Raw genomic sequence first — 26,651 nt, forward strand, 5'->3', positions numbered from 1 at the left:
TCGCCTCCTTATTTTCATTGATAGTCCATATTAGTCTCAATTGGTTGATGCCTTTGATAAATGTATTCTGTTTTTGATAATTTGTTGCATGCAAAGGGTATTTAATTGGATACCAGCTCCTTATTTTGACTATTATTGAGCAGTGTTGTTGTTTGTTTTGACTTTTACATCATTGTTGTTATCGGCCAATTATGTTGCTGTTCTTTGGATTTCACACCCCTTATGGCTGAACCGCTGAACTGCTCCGTGGAAGGCCTTAGATTGGCCAGGAATTCCTTATATGAAGGCTTCTCTCCTTGTCCTTGCAAGTTCAAATCCATTGATGTATTCTCTGTTTATTTTGATTGTCTACTAAAGTTTAAACTTATCATCCAAATTAGCGCAGGCACTGATTTCGTTCCCATGGTTAACATTTTATTGCTTCTCTCTTTAGCATCACTTTCGGCCTTGGGACCTATAGCTAATAAATACAGTACAGAAACTACTGCGTGACGCAAACCAATAGCAGATCAGCATTTTGTATGACTTTGACCAATAGCAGGCAGGCTTTTTCATCTCTATATTTGCAGCACACGAACATCGCAAATTTGTGGACAATGCCGTAACAATGAGCTGATGAAAAACGTAAAGCGGGATCACTGTGTCCCGGGGGACCACTGTACATTGGTTATTAATTTTGGGTATTTGGTATTAGCACGCCTAAAACAACGAAGATAATCCCCCTAAACGTAAATACCGTATTTTCCGCACTATAGGGTGCACCGGGTTATAGGGCGCACCCCCAAAAAATAGTTTTTGGTCCTATATCTTCCATAGATAAGGCGCACCGGATTATAAGGCGCTACAATGGGACCGTCGACAAAACAGTCAGATGATTCAGTCCAACTGATTACCCCCTTAACATTCCCAAAGCTTCCAAAGAAGCAAATACGTGTCGTAGACACGTGCGGATGCGGTGTCCGTACGATGTCACTCAAATGCATCATTTCAAATATCATTCGGAAGGTTAAAGTCTTGGGATTCAAGAAATGCCAACCATTCCTTAGTTTCTATTTTCTTTTTCGCTCCCAACTTTACTGTGCATATGACAATAAACACTTGGAATTGAGTTTAATTCACTCAACTCATCACAGCAACATCAAGATCGTTCTAAAACAAGATACCGGGAAAATATAAAGCCGCATAGCTCACCTAAGTTCTCACGTTCAATAATGATACACAATCATGGTCTTCTTACAACCGTGAGTGTAGTAAATCCAGGAGAGTAAAATGTTTACAAATACAGACTAATGAAACATGTTTCTTTATGGCGTAGTTTAGCAAGCTTGCTATTCAGTCATCTTTTTCGACCAATTGCAGGGTTTGTTTTGGCCCTCTAGCCTATCCGAGGATCCGAATAACTTCAGCAAATGGCGATCGATTTAACGGATGATTGACACATCTTTCTTGGCCAATTGCAGGTTTTGTTTTGGCCCTCTAGCCAATCCGAGGCTCCGAATAACCTCTGCCAATAGCGATCGATTTGACTGATGATTGACACATCTTTTTCGGCCAATTGCAGGGTTTGTTTCGGCCCTCTAGCCTATCGGAGGCTCCGAATAACTTTAGCCAATAGCGATCGATTCAAATGATGATTGACACATTGGTTAGCCAATGAAACGGCGGTATATAAATCCCAGCATACACCGCGGACTACTGCACGTTCGGGGGAAAATCGAGTCGGCGGTTGTTGCGTAAGTTGCGAGACCTTGCGATTTAATATTGAGCCATATATAAGGCGCACTGTATTATAAGGCACATGGACAGCTTTTGAAAAAAATTAAGACTTTTAGGTGCGCCTTATAGTGCGGAAAATGCGGTACTTAATTTTTCTATTTGTGCTGCTTACATTTGTATACACACACAGGATGCCATTTCTTCCAAGAACATCTTTTACACATTTTTTCAAATGCAATGATTCCCAGACAGCAATCAAAATGATAGCAGCTCAAAAAAGAGCCCAACACACAGGATCAGACTTTCATTGTCCCGATTGTCGCCGCCTAGTCCATTGTTATGCAGAGGTAAACATTTGGGGACACAGAAGAGAGGAGACAAACAAAATGACACTCTGTATTTAGACTGCAAATGCAAGGAGAAACTGAGTTTTGTTCACCTCCTAAATCACAAAGGACAACAGTTTTTCAAATGACAGGAATGCTGTTGTTGTGTGCGCTGCATTTTCATAATGGCTGACTCCCAAATTGTGCCAGTGGTGTCTTTTTTGTTTTGAAATTGTTCAGCCAGGCATGAATAATTGTTTAAAACGTGTTCATACCTCATGAAACTGAATCATATGAACTTAAACCTGAAGGACAGTTATAGCTGATAATAAGAGACCGAGTCGAGAGCAACGGTTTAACATCAAGTGTGCTACTTTGGTGCCAGAAGCAACAACAATAGGATTAGCTGGCGGGCTAAATACGTAGGGCCCCGGCCCCAGGCCAAGCCTCTTAAACTGTCACAAGGCGCATTTAATATATTTCAATAGTCACTTGAGATTTCTTTTTCTCAGTGGGATGTAAACCAAAAAAGTCTAACCTAACAAAACAAAGTTAAATGAGTATTCATTTTGAGTTAATTTTAGTCATTTTAGGAAGATCGCAATCACAACATAATTTAGGGCTACACAAAATAAAGCATAGCTTCTCAAAAATGGCTTTGCCCAAAGCACTGCTTGCTCTCGTCCTTTTCCTAAAGTTCATACAAGAGCATTTTAAACCGAGAAGACTATGAACATCATATGCAATTACACAAAGCACAGCTTTATTTTTAGCTACTGCAAAATCCTGGGAAACAACATTCATTTGTTTTGAGGTGGAGGTCGTAAAGTAATTCAGGAGGTAGAAAACCCCAGGTAAATTGTACACACATATTAAACATTAGGAACCAAGTAGTATATATAGAAGTACTAGTCATCTGTAGTATAAATGTGTACGACTAGATAACATTAGTAAATATAAATGTAAAGGAAAATATGAATTGTATTTAACTTTGGTCTGACGTGAATTGAGCTGGTACAGAAGAGTTAGTGGGTGGATGCAGAAAAGAGAAGATCCGGCGGATTCACATTTAAACTACTTTAAAACTTCTGCTTGTGAAGATTGTTATGCTTTTTGAAGACATTGCTGTTAATCGCCTCTGTATTCTTAAAAATTTCCCCGATCGCTGATTGGTTATGCCCATATTTCTGAGCCTGGGTACCCTGGGTTTGCTGCGTGTGCCTTCTTCTCATTTCTTGATAATCATAATCTTTGTTTCCATAGTTATAATCTATTTATAAAGCACAGCCTCTGAACTTACCAAAGATAGAGAAAGGAATGTGGAAGGGAGTTCAGCCAAAAGCTCATCAACATCTTCATGATGCCGTGACGCAAACCGATAGCAGACCAGTATTCTTTAGTGATGTCAACCAAGAATAGAACACCACAAAGTCTGTATTTTGTAAGTTTTTGTTTTGCCCCAAAAAGTTTTGTTGAGGTCATATGGTGGTAAAAATTCCAAAGTGGAGGTCGAAAACCCCTCATCTTATTCTACATCATTACATGAAAACATAATTGGTTGGGGATCACATATCCAGGGTGTCTACTGTATATAAAAATGATGATATTAATATTGCAAAGAAAATGAGTGATTTCCAGCAAAGCTTAGCATGCATTAGCACTTGACCCAAGTCGGCTCGTCCAATGATACCCTAGGAAGTGAACGTTTAGTTCCATTTTTTTCCAGATCATGTAGCTGCAATAAACCTGTAGATCAGTTCATTCTTGTAGTGTCCAACATGTTGAACCCTGCTACAGCACCAATGTATACGTCTGCTCGTTATCTGAAGGAACCAAACAGGTCTCTATTAAGTACATTTAGTGAGGAAGTGGTGCTCTATTGTGCAACATTTAGCAAATTCCAAGCATTTCCTGTTTTGATCCCCACTCTAATCCCCTTGTCTGTGTTGCTTTCCAATGTAATTTCTGGAATCACATCGACGGAAGTGAGAAACGAGCAGAAAGTCACACCGATTCGGAAACAGCAAATTGCTCTTTGCGTTGCAGGCAAGACGGGCTGTGTTGATTCTGAGTCAGCAAGACTTGAATTGCGAGGGGGCCCGTAGCTTGAGGGCTGTCAGCAACATGCTGGAATACAGGCATGGTGTCAGACACGTTGCCCTATTCTCTTCAGCCCTGCAGCAGCGGCACTAACTATAGCTGCTCAGCCAAGCACTCTTAATTAGTAGCTGCTGCTGCCCGCCGGTCGTGCGCCGGCGCCACTGCGGTGGAGACCCGGCCCCCGTGTCTGGATGTGTTATGTGAGGCTAGTTGCCGCACCCTACACCCCCCCCACACCAGTGTCAATGTTGACGGTCCATGCGAGATTCAATTTTGATTTTTTTCTAGTATCACAGTGGTACCTCTTCATACAAGCTCGTCGCTCGAATCGCTCGTGTAACGAACTGATTCTCCCGATAGGAAATAATTAAAAACAAACTGATAGTTTTCGCGTGACGTCACGCGCATCCTTGAATGGAAACAGTCGGCCATATTGGATGGGTCCGCCAAAAGCAGTTTGATGTTGAGGGCTGCAACAACAAATCGTTAAAATAGACTGCACTCGATTATTAAAAGTGTTGGCAACGGATTTCATCATTGATTCGATGCGCATTGTGATGTATGTGCTTCTCACAAATTCTATCTATCTATCTACCCTGGTCATATCCCTTGAGAGGGGTGACCGACAGCAAGACAAACATACACAAAAAAAAACCCAAGAAGAAAAAACAAAAAAAGGGAAAAAGTAGCAAAAAAAAACACACACCAAATTTTTTGGACCATGGCCAACGCAAATGCCCAAATACCCAAACAAGTTAAGCACCTCGGTCATGCTTTCGTCCCTCCAGATGAAACGGGACACGGGAAAGCGGTCATGTCACTCGTGTCAGGGTAACACAACACACTCATCTGTTCAACAGCAGGGCCCGACAGCTTTCACTGGTTTACCCCTGCCGCATCACACGGGTGCCCTGCTCATCCCTTAGAACGCTTCCAAACATCCTACTATCTTTTCACAACACCTCTCCACTCATTCCTATCACCAACAAATTAATTGAATAAATTAGAGTGGATTTCAGGCTTGTCGTTGCGCCTCGGAACTGTTTTTATAAAAAAAAAAACTTACATATTTGCAGATGATAGCATACATTTAGTTGTATTTCTGTTTTGCGAAGGGGACTGACAGAGATCGCATACCTGCAAACTATGTTTTCCCCATATTTTTTGTTTTTGATCATTTCCAATTCTGTACGTCAGGTAACAATTTTTATACGGGGTTTAAAAAACAATCTTTTCTACAACGTCATAAAAGACTGCTAATGTTGTCGCTTTATTCTACATAGTCTGGCCTGCTGTGAGCAAATAGTTTCTGCGGTGTGTTTGTCAGGTTTATTATCGCTTAATAAAGATAATTGCAACCATTATTATGAAGATCAATTGGCTGAGCTGGACAGGTATGAGATCGGGAGATGGTCGATGACACATAAGCATTTATCGGACGCTTAAAATTAAAGAGACTGTAACTTTAACTGAATGTGTTCACACAAAACATTTAACACCATTTTCTTTCCCTGTAATACTTTGCATGTGCAAACTGGAACAAGATAATGCCGGCAGTGAGTGGTCCTGAGTCTCTATTGGTAGCCTATGGCAATTCTCTTGAACCTGGATTTTCTGTTGTATTTGGAGCAAGATTTTTCTTCCAAATATAACTGAAATATTGAAATCCATGTGTTTAGAGGTGCTTGTAAAAAGAGGGTACCATTGTATTTGATTTTTATTATCTGCATTGTAGGAGACGGGAAACGGATAAAGGATATTAAATCATTTCATACACTGGCCAAATGTTTTTTTCCCTTTGTATTTTTTGGGCCAAACTCACCGAAATGTGAAGGGAATCTCAATTTTCCCCCCAGTTCCGGACTTTTGGGAGCACTTCTCTAACAGCCGTTTACAGTTTCCGCACATCGTTTTGGGATTATGTTTCACTTTTTTTTTTTATTAAGGCTGCTTATACCACAACAACCTCCCGAGACGTAATATAGGCCATTCTATACGCTCTAGGCTTCATGGTACAAGACGTTAGTGAGTGATGATTTGGTCCGCGCTGCACATAAGGTAGAAAAAAATTCCCCTAGAGGATAGCCTCTTAGTTCCAATGCATTGTTGGAATAACTCCCAACAGATGACCACAGCCTCCAGTTTGTAGTGTTGCCACAAAATCACAGGGAATCTAACGATAACTTGTGATACAGAGGTATGGCGATATTGTAAGTGCTACAATACGATTGTTGCCGGGTTACAATATAAAAGCCTCACCGTTTTTAAAAAGTGGCAGGCTAGTTTACATCCGTGCAGCTCCAGCAGTCTCTGGTGATCATTTAATAGTAATTTTATAGAGGCATGTTTTGGCCACCTGCTTGAGACTGACAGTAATTGCCACAAAAGGCCACCGTAGCACATCTGTGTTCCTTTAAATTAGAAATCAAATTCCTGTAAATCACACATTTTTAGCAATTTCAGGTCGTTTATTTCGCTTTCTTATAATATTTTAACCTAATCCGAACTATGTATGATTATGACCCCAGATACATTTTTATAGATGAGGCATGAAAAAATGCCTTAAAGTCTTTTTCACTGATTTTCAGAGATTTTATGTAAAGAAAATATTTTTCAATAAGCATGATTTAAACGTTTAACGACTGTTTTAATATATGTGGGTAATATCCTTACATTAAGTGCCACAATATTGGTCTTGTTTCCATGATACAATAATTAAAGTGGCATGCCATTTTATTTTAATGCAGCTCCAGCATTCTATATTGATTATTTAATTGAAGTTTAGTTTTACACAGGCATTTTTTGGCCACCTATGTTTAAGACTGATGCTTATCGCCACCCAAAGAGCAAAGTAGCACATCTGAATGTCTATACAAACTGACTGTATTCAACATATGTCCCTTCATTCGAAAATTGGAACCCTATAACTCACGCATTCTTGGGAATTTTATTTCAAATATGTATTTTGTTGCTTGTAATATTTGAACTCATTGTTACTGGGTCTATTGAAACCAGGGCGACTCATTCTATTGATAGCGATCGACAGGTTGATAGCGGTCGACAGGTTGATAGCAATCTACCCGTCAATCACGAAATAGAACTGTTCGATAACTGCATGACATTAAAAACTGCCTATCATATCCACCCGTCACTTCATATACAGGACAGCCAGCTAGAAGACAGCTGAATTTGAAACTCAGGTCTTCAATTAGATTCATAATATTTGTTGTCATTGCTAAAGAGCAACGACACTTTGTCTGGATATGCAGTCATACATTTATTGTTATAAGAAATGCAAATATCCCCGGAATAAATATCCAGAATAAACGAACCCAATACCCAACATCAACTTTAAAAGTGCAGACATTGTACCATAAAAACTTCACATTCCAGTGTAGCAGAATTTACGTTACGATGTTAACCTCTCACTATTCCATTTATTTGATTGACTGAAAAACGATCAAGACTGCATTTTGACCTTTAGGTCACTACTCATAGGATAAAATGATGCTAAGCTAGTCAGGACAAGAGCTCAAAATATAGAACAATGGCCAACAAATTAGGTAATGTAATTGAAGTAAGCACTAAAAAAGAATTCATGTCAAAAAAGGAATTTTTTACATTGTTTTTTCAGTGCTGCTCAGTAAAAAAAAAAATCTAATTCCTTCAATAAGCATTATTTAAATATAACCCCATCCATTATCCATCCATCCATTATCTGCACTGCTTATCCTCAGTAGGGTGGCGGGAGTGCTGGAGCCGATCCCAGCTATCTTCGGGCAGTGGGCAGGGGACACCCTGAACTGCTTGCCAGCCAGTCGCAGGGCACACAGGGACCGACGATTGGCTCGCTCATTCACACCTAGGGACAATTTAGACCGGCCAATTAACCTAGCATGCATGTTTTTGGAATGTGGGAGGAAACAAGAGTGCCCAGGGGAGACCCACGCAAGCACGGGGAGAACATGCAAACTCCACACAGGAGGTTCAATCTCATGACCTCAAAACTGTGCCGCACACGCGCTAACCACTGTGCCGCCGTGCTGCCTGCAAATATCACTCATATCATGTAATCCGATCGTGACTTTTGGATACTGTTACATGCCTACAGATCACCACAACCACTGTTCTACTAATCATGACTTCACTAATTTTACAGACAGACCACAACAGCCGCACAGTCTGTTCATCCCAACCATGTTTTAAACAAACGAGAGCGAGAGTCAGCTAAAGCGAGAAGAGGGGAGTTTCTCGACAAAGCTTGCATTAGGTCACAAACCCCATACAGCTGCAGAACAGACGCGAGGACAGCGCTGCAAGAACCCACTGACTGCAAACTAGCACAGCAGTAAACAATATAAGCGATTTCCTTTCAACATCAGACTTGATTTTGGCTACACTAGGTCAGAATTTTTGAATGAGACTTTCTAGGATTTTACGCCAATGTCAAATGCTCAGAGTTTTTTTTGTTTTTGTTTTGGGCGATGGTCTTAGTTGTGATTGTGCTGCATAATCTCTTGATCTCTTTTAGTCTGATTCTCATTTCCTTATCCCCCTTCCTCCTCTCTAATAAATCTGCTTACTGGGGAGCTTGATTTTCAAGTGTGCCAATAAGGCAAGTTGCAATCCCCTTCTTAAGGGACAAGTCCACACTTCACTCTTAAAAATGTGATTAGATATGCTCAATTGCTGCTGCTTTTAAAGCATTGCTGTTCCTATCTTGGAAATTCAATATTCGCAGGGTTCGTTCGGGAGCTTGAAGTCCCTGAAAATGCTTGAATATCAATGTTGAGTTTTCAGTGATTGGAAAGTGCTGGAATTTTGGGCGAAGTGCTTTCTTCTTCCCTTGTGATTCACGGCAGCTGGCATTAGTTTGTATGTCATTGCCCTATGATGCGTCATCGCCCCTATGGGTTGCGCACAAGAGGACAGATAAATAAAAAGTTTTTTAGTGCAAGGTTTACATATCAATTATGGACATTTATTATGGACCATGCATAGCATTAAGGAAGTGTTTCACTGTGGTAAGTTGTAATAGGAACATCTTCCTGCAACTCAGAATGTAATTTACATATTACAGTCATTTTACCCAACACCTAAATGAGGAAAGGTTTGTCTAAAAGATTTTTACACACGTATTGTTCAGATGCCAAATATATTAGAGATTTACTCAAGATCTAAAAATCAAATCTCTTTATAAACACACAAGCAAGATCAAAATAACATGTGTAAATTGCAGATATGTTTGTGAATCTGCTAAATACATTATTTACACAGATTTTCTCTCTTAATGGTACTGGAGATATTGAAAAATTGGCTATGCAATTCCTTAAAAAGTGCTGAATTCTTCAATGAAAAAGGTAAGCGGGTTGACATGCATTTAAAAATGGCTGCAGTTTACAATTCTGCACTCAGCCCTCCACGGTTTTGAGAATAGGGAAATTGAATCTTGTTCTCACATGCATACTCAGGTCGATTTGCATATAAGATGCTAATGTTGCCTTTTGGGTGAGCACAAATGTCTAGAGCCCGATGGTGCTTTGTTTCATCCCACTTATTCATTAGACTCTAATAATTGCATTCACGTGTGTCATACATTTTAGTTAGTGGTGTTGCATTGTATTTTTTTCTTATTAGTAGTCAAAGCATCTAGTATTCTTATGCAAATTTACGTTATATGCAGTTATTTTGGAAAATTGGCCTTTTTAAGATTAAAGATCAAACCATGCCTTTTAAGTTCTAACTGGATCAGGATGAAAAGGGATATTTGCCATTGTCGGTGTAAATGGTGTGCACGGCTGTGGTAGAGTTTGGTTGCCAGGGGAAGGAACCTTCCTCCCCCTTTGACAAATCACATGATGTTTTAACAAGGCGGATCAGACTGGGCCGATCAGAGCACGGAAGCCATTCTAGAAAACATCAAGGGAAGGGTCAAATGACCCGCGGAGGAAAGTGGATTGCACTGCTGCAATGGAGACCGGTTTAGCATTCAATCCCATTATCAAACAGAGGCTGTCAAATAAGAGGTCAACAGTCGCTTGTGTCAATAACATTTTTCATTCCTAATTCAATTTTAACACAGTCCTCCCTCGCCCTATCACTCTTCGACTTTTGTGTCTTTGGTAAATCGCAGTCTTAACTGCAAGTCCCACAGTGCTTTGGGGCATACACTTAAAATTCAATCAAACATTGTCAAGTCATGTTTATTTGTATAGCCCTTCATCACAAGGAGTCTCAAATGGCTGCACAAAGAGGACTGGGAGAATTTGTTATGGCCAGAATAAAACAAAATCAAATGTTTTGGTGGAAACAAGAGTTCTCATGTTTGGAGGCGAAATAATACTAAATTGCATCCAACGAACACCATACCCTTTGTGAAGCATGGGGGTGGAAACATCAAGCTTCGAGGCTGTTTTTCTGAAAAGGGACTAGGATCAATCAGATTACTTGAATGCGCATATATGTAGTGTATTGGGTTTTTACATTTTCATCCTATCACAGCTAGGCAGTTGCAGGGCATTAACATATTTTACCTTTTTTCCTTTACTTGCACTGAAAGGAGAAGCCCCCCAATTTCATTAAACTATTATAGAATGACAATAATGCCATTCATTCATTCAATATGAAAGGACAAACCCAACAATTGCAAACTAAACACTCACACTCATAGTAATACCTTAATCAGATTGTCGTGTGCATTGACTTAATTAGAATACTGGCAATATTGAATTATCTCTTCAAATGGATTATTGCCTGCACATAGAGATACACAATGGAATTTGTAATTGTTGATAGAATTCTAATGTTTTAGTGTAGAATGGTTGAATGGGTTGATGCTCAGTTCCAAACCAATTTCCCCAAAAAATCTTGATAAAGTTTAGTATTCAAAGCACAATAAAACCACTGCGAAAGGAAGGTTTTTTCCAATTAGGCTCTTGATTTCACATGTGGCAATAGTGAGACTCGGGATCAAATTTCTGTTTTATCACCCAAATCTTAGTGACTTTTTTGGCGGGGGGCTTTAGGAGAAACGTTTCTCTTTGTCATTAAAAAGCCAACGGCCTGTCTGCAACTGGAGTCTGCGGCAAAGGGCTAACCCAAAACCAAGCGTTAGTGGCTTTGAGGGCAGCGTCATTTCCATTTTCATTCCGTGGGACTCGTCTCAGTCTCGGAATCTTCAGCTCCTTATCTCTTTCTGTTGTGCTCACATTACTACTACCTCTACTCTCCTTCTGTTTTTCTTTTTTTCCCGTCCTTTCTAAATCCTCCTATGTAAGATAGCAACGAGCTCTTTGGACACAAAATCTACACCCCAAGCAGCCCCCCCCCCCCCACTTTGTATGTGACTCACAATAGGTGATGATATTACTTGTCTTTCTGGACTGACCAGTAGACCTGCTCTCTTTATTTGGGGATTTGCTTCAAGAACAGGAAGGTTAATTCAAAAGGTTGTTCCCACAAACATGCTAGAGAGTTTGAAGGTTTCCTATTTTGCCCAATCCTTTCAGAAACAGACTTATTTCAATCGTACTTTAGGAAGATGAGAATCATCTCAATGATGGCCAAATGTTAGAAAAGTAATTCTGAACAGGCTGTCTGGTTCCTAGTTGCTTTAGACGTAAAAGCACAATATGCACATACTGTTCTGGTCTTATCTCTTTTCATTCCAACCCGTTGTGCTTGGGTGGCTATCTGAAAAGGTATCGTCGACTCTTCTCATCTTTCTAACTTCTTCATTTCCCATGATTTCGCTCTTGATTTGCTTTCTTTAACCTTACGTCTCCTTTCTTTTATATATTTTGTTCTTGAAATGCATTTGTTTTAGGGAATGCATTTCCATGTTATTGTATTTTTTATATAAATTAAATGGTTGTATATTTAAGTGGCAAGCATTCAATTATACACATAAGAAGGGCCTTCCATTATGTTAATTTGCGGATCCCAGTCGTCTACTTATGATCTTATCAAAACAATTAAAAAAAAAGACTGAAATACTTCCAAAGTACACAAACTCACAGCCATTGCTTCCAAATAGGGCTTGATTAAAACACTCAGGGGGACCAGTGAAGGAATACCAGTGACTGTTGTTTTACGTGGCTTATTTAGCACATCTGCCCCCAAACTAAAATAGTTTCACTACCCAGGATGCCTTGCGGCTGCCTAGATATTTAAAGTGTATTGATATTTTTTACTCTAATTTTTGCACTATTTGGCTGCTAAGGTCATTGCACCATTTTCTTTGCACTACTTTATGATGCACTTAGGCTAGACCAAAAGTGCTATCTTTGTGAATATTCGCTATCCTAATTTCATTTTTTTCTTTTATGACATGTTCATCCTAGAGTGCCATGTCTAACCTTTTTGTAAACAATGTACACTGCATTGTAATCAGGTAGATTCTGTTTTATTCAATTATGTACATAAAATGATCCTGAATCAACGATTATTTTAATATTTTAATGCCCAACTTAGTTCGAGAGCGGTTCTGAAATTATTTTTGCATTTCGGAGATGGAATATGAGCTTACTCTGTCCACTCCATGCATCGGCCCGGTATTGCAGTACCTCCGGGAACGGTGCATTCGCAATGATCGCAGCAAGGCTTTAGGGCTAGGACCTTAGCTTGGCCTTTTGGCTGAGAGTGTGTGTCCCGGCTCCTAGGCTTTGTAGCGTATTATGAACTGACCGATAACGTATAATGGATAATGAATAACGAAGATAGATCAATAACCCTTAAAAACCCCATTTTATATATTTGTTTTCCTTTCAAAGAGTAATTAGCGACATTCACAGATGAGAAGCGGAAATTTGGATGACTGGTAACAAAAAACAGAAATCTAAACAATAATGCAAACAATTATATATTACTTTTACCGTTGTTGATCAGTTTGTGCATCTATTAGAGCAGGGCTCATAAACAGGAAGCAATCCAAGCATACCTGAGTAGCCCGCGGACTGGTTCCTAAAATACCAGTCATGGGTTATTGCGATTTTCTTGGAAATTTGATTCCTAACTGTCATTAGAAATCATTGACATGAACAGATAGATAGATAGATAGATACTTTATTCATCCCCATAGGGAAATTCACACTTCCAGCAGTCTACCCCGTTGTTTATTAACAGATGAACATGATGCCCTAGGGGTGCTTGTAGCGGAATGGATGACGTCACGCCAGTCCAAAAGTTCGACATCCCTGCGGCAGATGGAAAACTTTTCTTTGTGAAAATCCAGGGACAGACCACCTTGTGTTAGCAAGTCCGCCTCCTCTCCCATTCCCCCCGGCTATCGTGTCTCTGTTTAGTGGCGTTGAAGCCGGATTGCTCCGGGTAGCTCCGGGTGGCTACACGTTAGCGTCCGGAATGCTAAACGTGAGCCACGTTTCCGCAAAACACAGCAACTGCGCTCCCTGTGCACTTCGATGTTTTCCACCAGCACTCGATGATCTTATTTGGTCGTGAGTTCGCATTTACCATGCTTACGGATGGTACCGAAGACTTATAACGCCGCTAGCCGCTTCGCTAGCTCCGGCTTCTCTTCCACGATAGGCCCCTTCATCACGCCGGTACGAGAATTCTTCAGGGCAAGGAGTTGAAATTCCTTGAATACACGCATTTTTTGTGCGCTAAAACCCATGTCCATAGGATAGAAGTAATCCATAGTGTAGTTGTCAAAACGGGAAGAAAAAACACCGAAGATAGGAGCAGACAATAAAACAATAGGGCAGCTGCTGGAAAAGGCAGCCGCTCGTGGCAGCGCCGCTTTGAAATAATAATAATAATAAAGACCCTAATAAATAGGGTCTTTAAACGCACGATTAATTATTATATAATGGTTTTATATGTGCCCTCATACAAGGTGAACGTTTTAGTGCTTGAGTGAGCCTATTTTAACCTTACCTCTAACATAAACATAACAGTATATTACACATAGGTCAGTATTATAGGAATGCATATAAAACTGATCCACCAATCAGTAACATAAAAATAACTTCAAAAATATTGGCGACCCCTGATTTAGAGCCCTATTTAGAACATATTTTCAGGATTGTTCAACCGAGCTTGTTTGAAAGTACTCAATCTAATCAAAGCACAGCATCGATATTTCACATTGGCGTTCTAATACAAACATGGTAACATGCTTTCTAAGTGGGTCATTGTTAGAGAAGTGTTGCACGCAGCTGACTTTGATGCCAGCAGCGAAGAATCGACTTCCACTCAGCGGTTGTAGGTGCGAATGCTTGCCAGTCCTTACGAGGCTTGTGATTGACTGGCAATCAATCTCGAGTCTCGGCTGCCTTTCGCACAGTCAGCTGCAAAAGGCCGAGGCTTCCTCGTGACCCTTAAACTCAAAAGCTGTCGCAAGCACTTACACAGTAAGGTTACGTTTTTAGCTGCACACGTCAGTCATAAAATATTTGCAAAACGCTTTTTACAAGTTGTGCTCGTGTGCAGCTTGCCAGAAGCATAGAATCACACTATACAAGGATTGATACAACTGTGCCATCCACTAAACAGTATATAGCGCTGGGGTCTCCAACATTTTGCAAGCTGAGAGCCACTTTTTGCTACTCATTAGCCTAAAGGGAACCCAGTTTGATATGCATTAGTTATATAACACCTAATCATGTTATTATTTTGTTGTTACTTTGTTTTTGCCAGGTTAATTATTGGAAGTACGCTAAAATACGCAGTCGACCACCCCAATAAATAATTTCAATAAGAAATCATAATGACCCAGCGCTGGTTAGCTATTTTCAGAACTGGTCTGCGGGTACCTCGGCTTTCCTTTGGGGCACTACATTGGAAACCCCTGATATTGATTGATACAACTGTGGCATTTTTGCCGTGGGGACAGAAAATAAAATGCATATGTCCCGGAGAAGTGCATGGATCTTTTGTCTTTATCTGTGTATTATTTACCCTCATGTAGGTTTTAAATCAGGTGATGATGTAATGATAGTCCGTGGTTTGCAATAATCTGTGGTCTGTGCAGCCATTTGAGACTCTTTGTGATTAAGGGCTATACAAATAAAGATAACTTGACTTGTACTACAAGTCCCACACTGCCTTGTTGCATGAAAATATTCCAGATGAAAGAAACGAGAAATTGGAATACTTGAATGCATATTCATGTACAAGTAATAGGAAAATGAAAATATTAACCCAACCATTGCAATCAGAATACTAGCAGTCAGACTAAGAATTTAATTGAATTTACATGACCTTACGTAATCGGAATAATGGTAATAGTTTGTTTCCAATCAGATTATTGCCTGCATGTAAACCCACCCAAGGACATTTTTCATTTCTTATTCAATTCTAATATTGTAAAGTATAATATTTCAAATCAATGCTCAGTTGTTTTTTTTTAGATTCAAACTACTTTCCCTTTAAATCTTTATGAAGTTCAGTATTTAACAAGTGGAAATCAAATTTCGGTTTAAGAACAGCTTTGTTTACTTCTTCTATATTGGTTGCAGTGTAAGCCTCACTCCAATTCTTTTGCTATACCTTTGCAATGTGCTGTTCAGGAACGAAACTTGTCACAACACGTTTTCCGCCCTTTAACACTTACCTATCCAACCAGCTTGGGAAGTTTAAACCCAGAGACAGCGGAATAGCTTTTAGAAAGTTGAGCGGTTTGTGGTTGACCTTAATTGTAGCTGACTTTCTTCATTGTTGATATAAGCAATCAGCTGTCATGTTGATGCATGCTGCAGAAGAAACAACCTTTCGCCACCCTCTTTCTTTTCACCTCACCATGTGGAGCTAATCTCGTGGGCTTGGTCAGGCAATGAGAAGTTTGAACCGGGGTTGGCAAACGACGGCTTTTTGATCCGGCTCGCCAACGAAAATGTTAAAAATATAATGATAGAATATATAAAGACAAAGTATGACAGATAAAAACATGATGATTTGAAGCCACCCTTGTTTTCAGTGTCCTTTTTTGTGTCAACTTAAAATATAGTTTTCATGAAGCATTAATGTGTACCGCACTCAATACCAACATTCATATAGCTAGCTACATTTTTCTTACATGTATTTATTTACACCCAGCCGTCCCTTGAAGTACATATACAACACAGAATATATGCTTAATTCTTTTGAATTCGTTTTTACTGTACATATTTGATTATATTTTTTATTTTATTCTTGTTTAATTTTTTTTGTCAAAATTGTACGCTGGGGTTGCAAATGGAATATAATTGGCATTTTTATGTTGATGACAATAAGGAGAATATTTTGAATTTAAATCTTCACATGATCATTGTCTTTAAATCCACGATTAATTCATTTTAGAATTAGCTAATAATTTATATATGTTAATCACTCAGTCCCTTTATACAAGGCACAGCCCCTTAAGAACACCCAAGTAGCCTTGTTGGACTGGTTATTATTATAGGTTATTAAGGAAATTTGATACCTTAGTGGCATGAGAAATACATATATATATATATATATATATATATATATATATATATATATATATATATATATATATATATATATATATATATATGAGTATACATGGCAGATGTTTGAGTGGTTGACTCAGCGTATTTGAACCCTACTTATAATAATCACACCCTGGTAATGTAAGTTAATATTTTTTAAATGCGCGTCAAACTGGTAGCCGTTTGTGATAATCAGTAACAAAAAAGATCACAAAGGTTGATGACCCCTGGTCGGTGGAATAGCACAGATAATTGAGTTGCAAAAAATTGGCATCTCTTATTCTCATACTGCATAATCGGAAAACCATTTTTCTATTGTCTTTTTTGTGAGATGCAAAGAAAAATGTGTCGGTTGTCCTTCCTTTTGGTTCAGACTGATCACTGGTGTTTGACAAAAGCCCGAAGAGTCCTTTGCATTTTCTTGTCCATTCAAGGATCCTCATGGTTTTATGTATATTTTTTAAGGACTGTCAGTCTGATCGCAACAGGATAAGAACAGCAGGGAGGTAATGCAGAAAAATGTGAGTGCATGACCGGAAGAGGATATATGAGGATAACAGAATCCAATGAAGTGAGGGCCAGAGGGGATAGAAGTCCATATAAAGATGGAGATGAAATAGATGGAGATGAAAACATTCCATCTCCTCGCCATGTGTTGTTGTAACCACAACGGTTTTATGCCTGGGAGATATTGAACTCTGTTCGCCAGCCAAATCTGGCACGGGCTATTCAAACAAAGTGCCTCGGAGACAACAGGACGGTTTCTTTGCAAACATTTGAAGTTGATGTGAATCATCATAAAGATTGACACGTAGTCACAAGAAACATTCGTCTTTATATCTTGACTTTGTGGGTATCTGATAGAGGTGATGAATTCCACATCGAGGTGTGTCTGCAATGCATTCCTTCTGCATTCTTGGTAGGAGCTGACTCCAGGTCACTGGTCATTGCTAACGGAGCCAACGTTTGAGTGCTACCAGGATTTTAAATGTATGTGTGTCCTGGACAAACAACTGCAAAGAAAACCTAGAGTTTTGTTAATCGTATGTGAAAGTGCACGTTAGAGCATTTAATTTGCATTTGAATGTCTGCTAAAACTATTGTGACTCTGTATGTTTCAAAATGTTTTACAGTAGACCCTCATGATACAATACTGATTTGTTCAGAGATGGGGATTGCAAAGTTAAATGATTGTGTACGTTTAAAAACATATGCTAAGCAAATGCAATTTGGTACGACTGGTAAAGACGTAAACATTCTTAGTACATATTAGACATTATTAACAAAATAATATATATAAAATTTCACAAATATGTGTAAATGATTAAATATCATTATAAATAAATGTATATGCAAAGGAAACATTCATTTACCTATGGTGTGACTTGAATTAGGCTGGCTCAGTGGACAAGCGGGGGGATGGAGAGGGAGAAGGAGACTGCGAAGGCAGATTAAAAATGAACTGATTTCTGATTCTAAATCTACTTGAAAGAATCGTAATGCTCTAGAACACATGGCTGTTTTTATATTAACTTTCCCAGTTGTTGATTGGTTAACCATATTCTCGCCAAATGTCTTTCTTATCTCTTGCGTCATTTCCATTAGTACCCTCTTCTTGCTTCTCCTTTTAGCATCACTGCAAGTTTCAGGACCTGCTGTTATTCTAATTACAGTTTTTACACAGAAATCTGAACTGAACAAGAGAGGGAAAGGCAATTTGAGAGATAGTTCAGCCAATCCTATCGGCATCTTCATGATGACGTAACAAAAACCAATAGCAGACCAGCATTTGATTTAATATGGACCATTAGCTGACAGGCATCTTAGGCTAAGTTCACACTGCAGAGTTTAATGCTCAATTGCATTTTTTGGGGTGAAATTCAATTTTTTTGTAAGATAGTTCATATTTCCATCTGAATGTGACTTGTATGGAGCTAACTCCTATGACATTTTTGCGTCTATGTGAACGCCACAAGTCCCCTGCATGTGCAGAGGAGAGCTTGTGATGTCAATCTCAATGCACAATTGTGTACGGAAGTAGACATGGATGCAAAGGGCTGAGCATATCAATCAACTTTTAGTTATTGTGCTACCGTAGGCTCAACAGAGCTGTCCCCGCAAATATTAATTGAATCCTTGCTTTCCTTCCATTGAATGCTCTCCATGTTTTCGTCTACCACGGTGTGTTGATTTCTACGCTTCCTCCTGCATTTCGAAGACGTGCAGGTCACATGAATGTGCCTTGACCGTTCACACAGATGTCACATTCCAAAAGATCAGATATGTATGGGATTTAGGACCACATATAAAGGGGCCTGGGTCTGGTGTGAAAATGCGGATTTGTGCGATACAGACAGACTTTAACAGATTGGATACATGTCGCACGAAAAATAAATTCTGTTTTCCCTTTTAGGTGAACTTACTCTGAGAGAGGAATGAGGCATGTAACTCACACTGCTAGTCACACAAAAATGGCAAAATTAAAATTTTGTACATTTTTGCGCATGCAAAATAATCTGTTGATTATGTCGTATGGTGGGGGAAATGCTGTAATGGGGAACAATTTGTATTCCACGTTGTAATGTAAAAATATCATAAGCAAGGTACGTCGTGGACCAGGGCTTTTCTGTATTTGATGTATTGCCAACAACTGGATGTCCTTTGCTAAAATCCTTCCCCAGAGCCTTTAAGAGTCATAAATCATTACATGCTAAGTAAATTCTTCAATCATGCTGGTTTTTATTGCTTTGAGTGTGTTTCAGATTAATATTCCATATTTGGTCTTCATCATCTTTACAAACATCTTGCCCAGAAACAATATGTCAAAATATGACATTTTTGCTGTCTATTGCATGGAGACACTAAAACCATCTCCCCCCTGTTTTTAATACACATGATGCAGTTGTTTAGCGCCGATCAAAGTGGGCAAAAAATCGCACAATGACAGATGGGCCTGTATGATTTTTTGGTCGTATTCCAGTGATCTTTTGCAATTATGCTGACATTTTTCTGATAATCCCACGCAGGCAGAGTAATGGCTTTGTCGCCGTTTTCAGATATGAGTTTATTGCGTGCGAACAGTTTTAGAACCCCCCGCCTGCTCTGAGCCTTCTTTCTATGAAACTGATTTCTTTATAGGCCATATGCTGCATTGATCCAAACTGCACAGTTGTAAATTTGGCAATGGAAGTGTTTAGGGGAGACTTGCAGAAGGAAAACAAAATCCTCTTTTTACGGATTCTTTTTGATATTTATTTTTTTCATTTTTTATCCGATTGTTTTTCTTTCTAGGGTTTGTTTCTTCTGTCATCCAACCATTAGTATTATGGGGGATGGTAATCCATTCTTTCCATATGCAGATAGATTAGGCAGACCCTGGGTGAGGATTATGGCTTGAGGACTTGTCCCCCCTACTATTTTTCACCTCCTCACTCACCAGGCAACCGGGACCTCCTATCTCCGCTTCTCTCCCGCTCCTATTCTGGATAAATCTGAAGTCTTTTAGGCCATATTTTTTGCAGTCGCTTATCCAAATATGCATAATTGACTTGGAGCGTGAAATATGAGTGTGTTTAGAATTTGCATTTATTTGAAAGTTTTTATTTTCTATACCATTCACAGTAAAATGCTGATTTGATTTTAGTGCGATCGTTTGTGCCAGGATAAAAACCGATAGATCTATATTAAATTAGTTTTCCTTTTCATAATATGGATCCATACAATAGCGTCCATAAATTCATTTTAAGAGATGAATTCATACTTTTGGGAAACAGCGACTCTGCCCCACAAATATTTCACTTGTTTTGTTTTGCCCCTCTTTTCAGCATTACAAATTTTTTCATGCACCAAAAAAATAAAAAACATTTTGCTGTGTTCGAACTTATTTAGAGTTACATCTGCTATTGGCCAACATCATATAAAATGCTGGTACGCCATTGGTTTTTGTCTCACCGTCTCATGACTATGTTAATATTCTGTTGTCTGAATTACCTCCTATGATTCTTTACTCTCCATTTAGCTGAGAGAGTTGACGATACAATACTGTATTTTCTGTATTCTATTTGCTACGAGTCCCTGGTTTCAGTGATGCTGAAGGGGAGAAACAAAAAACATGACAAACAAAAGTTGATGATCCAAAAATATGAAAAAGTCACACATATTGCGGTCGACTGTATTGTTATGGATAAGATAAATTCAGAATATTTTTCATTCATATTTACTATTATGGAATCACATAAATGAAAAATAGCACACATTTTGCACTATATTTAAGTGGTTACATGTACATGTTTTTTTTTTATAATAAAAATATCATAGATTGTAATGTTGTTTGCTTCATCATAATTGAAATTTGCACTTTTTTACATTGTTAATAAAAATAAATTTTCCATAAAGATAATATCCATATTACTGTAATCCCTCGCTATAACACGGTCCTCTTGCTTTACTGATCATACATTGTGTTCTGCATTTTTATTGGCTAAACAGTCTCTAAGAGAGTAGTGATTGGTAAGAAAAAACAGTACCTTTATTTGTTGAATATAAATGTTTCACGGGTTCCGTCTCGCACACGTCCTTTTTGGAACATGACCCCCGAGATATATGAAGGTTCATTGTACGTGATATTTTTTCAATCAATCCAATCAAATTGAAATAAATCAATATGCATTTAAATGCATCTGTTGTATGTCAGAACCGAATCATTACCGATTCCCTACTATCCCTTCAGCTACATCTAGCTCGAGGTCATTTAACGTCTTTTGTAATAAATTTTCATTCATGCAGTCGATGTACTGTGTGGTCGATTTTATGCCCAGACCGGAGATCGTGTCTTTGGAGAGCAATCGCATTTCTTAACTGATGAAACGGACAAGGAAACATTTGCAAAGCTCTAACTAAGACGAATACCGTCTGTATTTCTGGCTTGTACCTCTTCCATGTTAGTGTGCAAGTGGACTTACTTAATCTTGGCACTTAATGTTCTACTCCACTTGACGTGATCCACATGGGCCTGAGAATTTCTCAGACTGGCCCACCAACCCCCCCACCTCATCATCCCTCCAGAGCAACCTTCCCTTCTTCTTTCTCCCCTGCAGTCGCCAATGCTGTAATTGATATGCCACTGGCAATAAATCAGCACTGCACCGGGGTGAGCAAGGAGCATTATCTGAGCGGACAGGTTGGAGGAAACGGGGAAAGAGGGTGCACGACCCTCCTTCCCCCCCACTCTTGCTACTCACAAGAGGCACTGGAGCTTCATCACTTGACCTAAAACACCATCGCCTCCTTCTTGCTGGGTTCCCACTACTGCCAAGCCAAACAAAATTATCTAGGGTCAAGGCAGTGGCCATTCATGCTTTTTCCTCCTTTTTCCTCACCTCTCTTGTCTTCCCTTATTACTTAAGTCAACCCCTTGTTAATCGCACGGGTTACGTTCCTCCAAAAATCCAACAACGGCCAAGTATGTGAAGTAGAAACTTTTATTTTCTTACAGTTCATGTATGATATTAATCCCTTCTGAGGTTGGGATCGCCAATAACTCATTCATTCCCAGACATTTCACTCCCAGGTCGGATAAATGCAGTACAAAGAATACAGTATAGTATCACCTACTTGCATAGTCCTTACGAAGCATTCGAGCTTCTAAACAGAATGAAGAGTAAGGCATTGTAGGAACTAGTTTAGCCAATAGCACATCATCATTTTCATTGTGCGGTGACACAACCCAATTGCAGACCAGCATTTTATTTGATGTCAACCAATAGGAGACATACCTCTTGGGAATGTAACTCGATATATGCACAAACACTGCAAAGTTTGTACTTTATTTACTTAAAGTACTATTATTTACTTTATTAGTTTATGAGAATGCAAAATTATTTGTTGTTTATGTCGTATCATGTAAGAAGGGCCTGAACAAAGTCGTATTCAATACTGTAAAGTAAAAATGTCAGAAGGCAGGATAATGTATCCCAGGGGTCTATTTATTGTACTAAACAATTAAATAGTTAAGCTGGTGCAGAATGTTTTGTCGACATTATGGGTCTTAAAAAAACTTGATATTGCGAGAGAATGTGTGCGAACGTAACTTAAATCTGGCAGGCTGTTTGACATATACTTACATATTAAACTTTAACGTTATTGACACACAAGTAGAAAATAATCGGAATGACAGTGTAGCCGATCATAATGCAGAACACAATGCACAATCCCAAACTGTGAAATATTGAAAAGTCAACCACATTATAGCGAGGCTTCTCCATATTGTACCAAAAAACACTACACAGCTGAAACTAAACATAATTTCTTATTTTAAACACATTTTTTATTTTATTTGTACAATAAGAACCTTCTTGCTACTGACATTTAGAGCTTATGGCATATGTGTGTGTGCTGCTTCTTTGACAGACCGAGTCTTCTCTGGCCAAATGGAGTTTTTTCTAAAAGCTGATTATGCTAAACTGAAGGCCAGAGTCCCATGGAAGCCTTGCTTCAATTTCACCTTCACAATCAAAATGTCGACACAAACGGTGTTTTATGACTACCTCGAATCGGAAAAGATGAGAATCATTATCGACCCCAGGAGGATAAGATAAGGGGGAGAGGAAAAGCCGTGACACGGGGAATAATCAAACGTAACCTGCGTTTCTGCCTACCACTTCAAGTGTAATGTAGCGGGAAGCTAAGGAGCAAGGCCACCCATCTATCAATCAATCCTGGAGAAGGTCAAGCTGTCAGCTCAGCAAGATCACAGAAATGTATTGTGGGTTTCAAACCTATATACATTTCTTTTATTGCATGGATATAGAGCAAGTGTCAATACCACCCAGGTTCATATAAGTTTAAGGTTAGAGGTTCATCAATTTGCTACTTTGGCTGCTGCTTTCAGCAATAGTCGACTGGGGATAACGTATCGCGGCCAGAACTGCTGTTCATTTAAAAAAAAAAAAAAAAAAGCTCTTGCTGGTCTCTCAGCAATAGTCAACTGGGGATAAAAGATGGCCTCAACAGTGCATTTTGACTGCACTAAGAGCTGCCAGGACCGACAAAAGAGCGCTGTGCTAGTCCCCCGCGCAGCAATATGTGATCAGAAGGAATGGGTCGGGAAATATTTTTCGATCCACACAGACGTATGAAGTGCCAAGAATAAAGTATTAGAATATTTTTCTTTCTGGGCAGTATTGTTTCTAACTTTACAAATTATTTATAAACTATTGACCATTGTAGGAAGACTTATTTACAGTCATCATATTGGAGGTAGATACATTTATCCTTCCATCTATCCATTATCTGCACCGCTTATCCTCAGTAGGGTCGGGGGGGGTGCTGGAGCCCATCCCAGCCATCTTCAGGCAGTGGGCAAGGGACACCCTGAACTGGTTGCTAGCCAGTCGCAGAGCACACAGGGACAGACAATTTGCTCGCCCATTCACACCTAGGGACAATTTTGACCGGCCATGCATGACATGCATGTTTTTGGAATGTGGGAGGAAACCGAAGTGCCCGGAGGAAACCCACGCAAGCACGGGGAGAACATGCAAACTCCGCACAGGAAGGTTGGTAGCTGGATTTGAACCCATGACCTCAGAACTGTGCCGCGCACGCGCTAACCACTGCGCCGCTGTGCTGCCTTAAATACATTTAAACACTATTTATTTCCTTTGTTTTAGAAAATAATAATAATAATTTTGATTTTCTTTTTTTTTTTAAATTGTACAAGACAAGCCAATGCTAAACTGAGATTTTATTCAAGGTTTTCCATTATGGTAATACTGAATAGGGTTAAGAGGATTAAAAGGAAAAATTGCTAACATATATTCACCAGTTAACCATCACAAATATAATCAGATAAATCAATAATAAAAGTACAGTTTGCTGCCAAAACAAATGCATACAACAAATAATGCATTGTAATTTATAAATGATCAGGATCAACCAAAATAAAATCATTCAACCTCCAAATAACACTTAAGAAATTCAACCATAACTACAAAGGCTGTAGAATAAGGGCAGGTGATACATGAAAAGACTTTGTAAAAGGGAAAGGCGGTGATTTTTGTTTTGTTTCTCTTTTTTGAGTGAAGACGAGCAGGAGCCAAACAAAAGGCCTCTCCTGCATTTTAATTAGCACTACAGATGCACTCGAGTAGGAGACCAAGGATGAAGCACTTGAAAACAAGGTTCTGAAAGAAGTTAGCAATTATTCAACATTCTGTCTCTACTTGGACTTGAACCACTTCTTCCCTAAAATGAACAAGCTACAAAAAAGCGATTTCAAAAGAGTGCAGATGGCTATTTTGTACTAAGAACAGCTGCTATTTTTTTTAGGATAGAATGCATAAAAATGTTTTTGAGATGACTGGCTTTTTGACTCTCTCACTTTCAGTCTTTTCTTCATATAAATTGAAACAGAGAACAGCACCAGGGCAGACTTGGAGCCACATCTGGCACCATCCAGGGAACAACATGTCAATCATTTCAAAGCAGGGAAGCAAATCAGGAATGTGCAGCCGCAGTGTCAAAGGAACTGAGGATGTTATCGGATTATGGAGAAACGGGGCGGACTGGCACTGAACTGGTGCCCTTTTGCATCGGTAGAGACTGCTTAGTACCTCACTACGGACTGTGAATACACTTTTCACGGTCTGGCTTCTAATCTCGTTGTAAGCAAGGTGCACTGCATATGTACTGCACAATTTTAGAAGGAAAAAAAAAAACTAATTGTGATTTTTTTTCATACTACAGTAGTATTGTAATTTCAATGGGATTTTCGATTTTAAAATTAAAGTGTTTTTTTTTGTCCTTGTGATGTTTTTTGTGAGTACTCAATCATAGTAACATGCTTTGGCCTGACAGAAAACAGTGCCCTCTTCTGCAGAACTTAGTTAAGGTTGCTGTCTGCTGACTATTATTTATTTTTTGATTCCTCAATAGTGTAAGTATGTATTAACTTATAAAATGCAATACATAGCACTAAGAGCTGATCAAAATTGTTGTCTTCACAATTTTCCAAAGATTAAACATTTTTTGGGGGAATTCCGCCATAACAACCCGGTGGATGGCATAGCGTGCTGCTTTCAAACATTGCCTTGCCTTTAGTAGTGTAGTTAAAAATTGCCTTTGATTGGGAGGCACCGTTAAAACCAGAACTGTGAAAATTATGCAAGGCCAGACACTACATCAATCAAATAACAAAGGGGGGAAACCCAAACATGGTACCATAAATCATTTAAAAAAAGAGCAGTGCCTTGCAATTACAAAATCGCGCTACGTCACATCTCACTATCGATTAGACTTTGGTTAATCGTGTGGCACTACACTACTTTGTTATTCATAACAATAAAGAGTATTCTATTCTATTCACTGATTTGCATTGTGTTCTTTATTCTTTTAGGTGTAACAATTTCTGCTTCTTCTCTACTTGCGCGTCAAGAACATTGCGGTTTAATATGCACATGTTTGTAGAAAAACCTTGCAAAAAAGTGAAAAATTATTTGTTCTTTGGTTTCTGTGGATTAAAGTGTAAAGTAGACCCCGGGATACATCTGTTCTGAATCGCAAATTTACATTGCTGTATAGCGGGGCATTGAAACCTATAGTGGTGTGTAGCTAATGTGTTCGGAACCTCCATTTTCCCAGATAAAAACAATGAAGATAACGATATAATGTATTGAAAATACTTCTTATCTGTAATATCCGTGCACATGACGTTAAATAAATGTAAGGGAAAGATGATATTTGATTTAAATTTGGTTTGAGTTGATGGATGGATGCAGTTGGGGGGAGTAGAAGGTGACTGCGCAAAGTTTGAATTTGGTAGGTTTTTGGGTGTGCAAAATAAGTTGTTGTTAATGTTGTATAGTGGGGAAAATGTTGCAAAGAGGTGCCAAAACATCACAAGTCGGAGTGTATACATATTTGTTTTGCAACTAGTCCGTACGACTCCATCTCAATGCGAATTATCCGATTCTCCCGTGATAGTTTGTTAACCCCAAACGCAACGACAAAAGCTAGCCACCGATTGTTTTCCGATGCCCACTGGCACCTGATCAAA

The 26,651-nt window shown here is 39.0% G+C and overlaps 1 protein-coding gene and 1 pseudogene across 2 annotated transcripts in view; both read left to right on the forward strand.

Annotated features, from left to right (window-relative positions):
• plxna1b (plexin A1b) overlaps positions 1-26,651 on the forward strand; it is a 321,328-nt gene that overhangs the window by 23,499 nt on the left and 271,178 nt on the right. The window lies entirely within an intron of this gene.
• Positions 12,519-12,728, forward strand: LOC148363837 (U2 spliceosomal RNA; annotated as a pseudogene).

This window comes from Urocampus carinirostris, chromosome 6 (genome assembly GCF_059441175.1).
Source record: "Urocampus carinirostris isolate Australia breed hairy pipefish chromosome 6, RoL_Ucar_1.0, whole genome shotgun sequence".
NCBI classification, from domain to species: Eukaryota; Metazoa; Chordata; class Actinopteri; order Syngnathiformes; family Syngnathidae; genus Urocampus; species Urocampus carinirostris.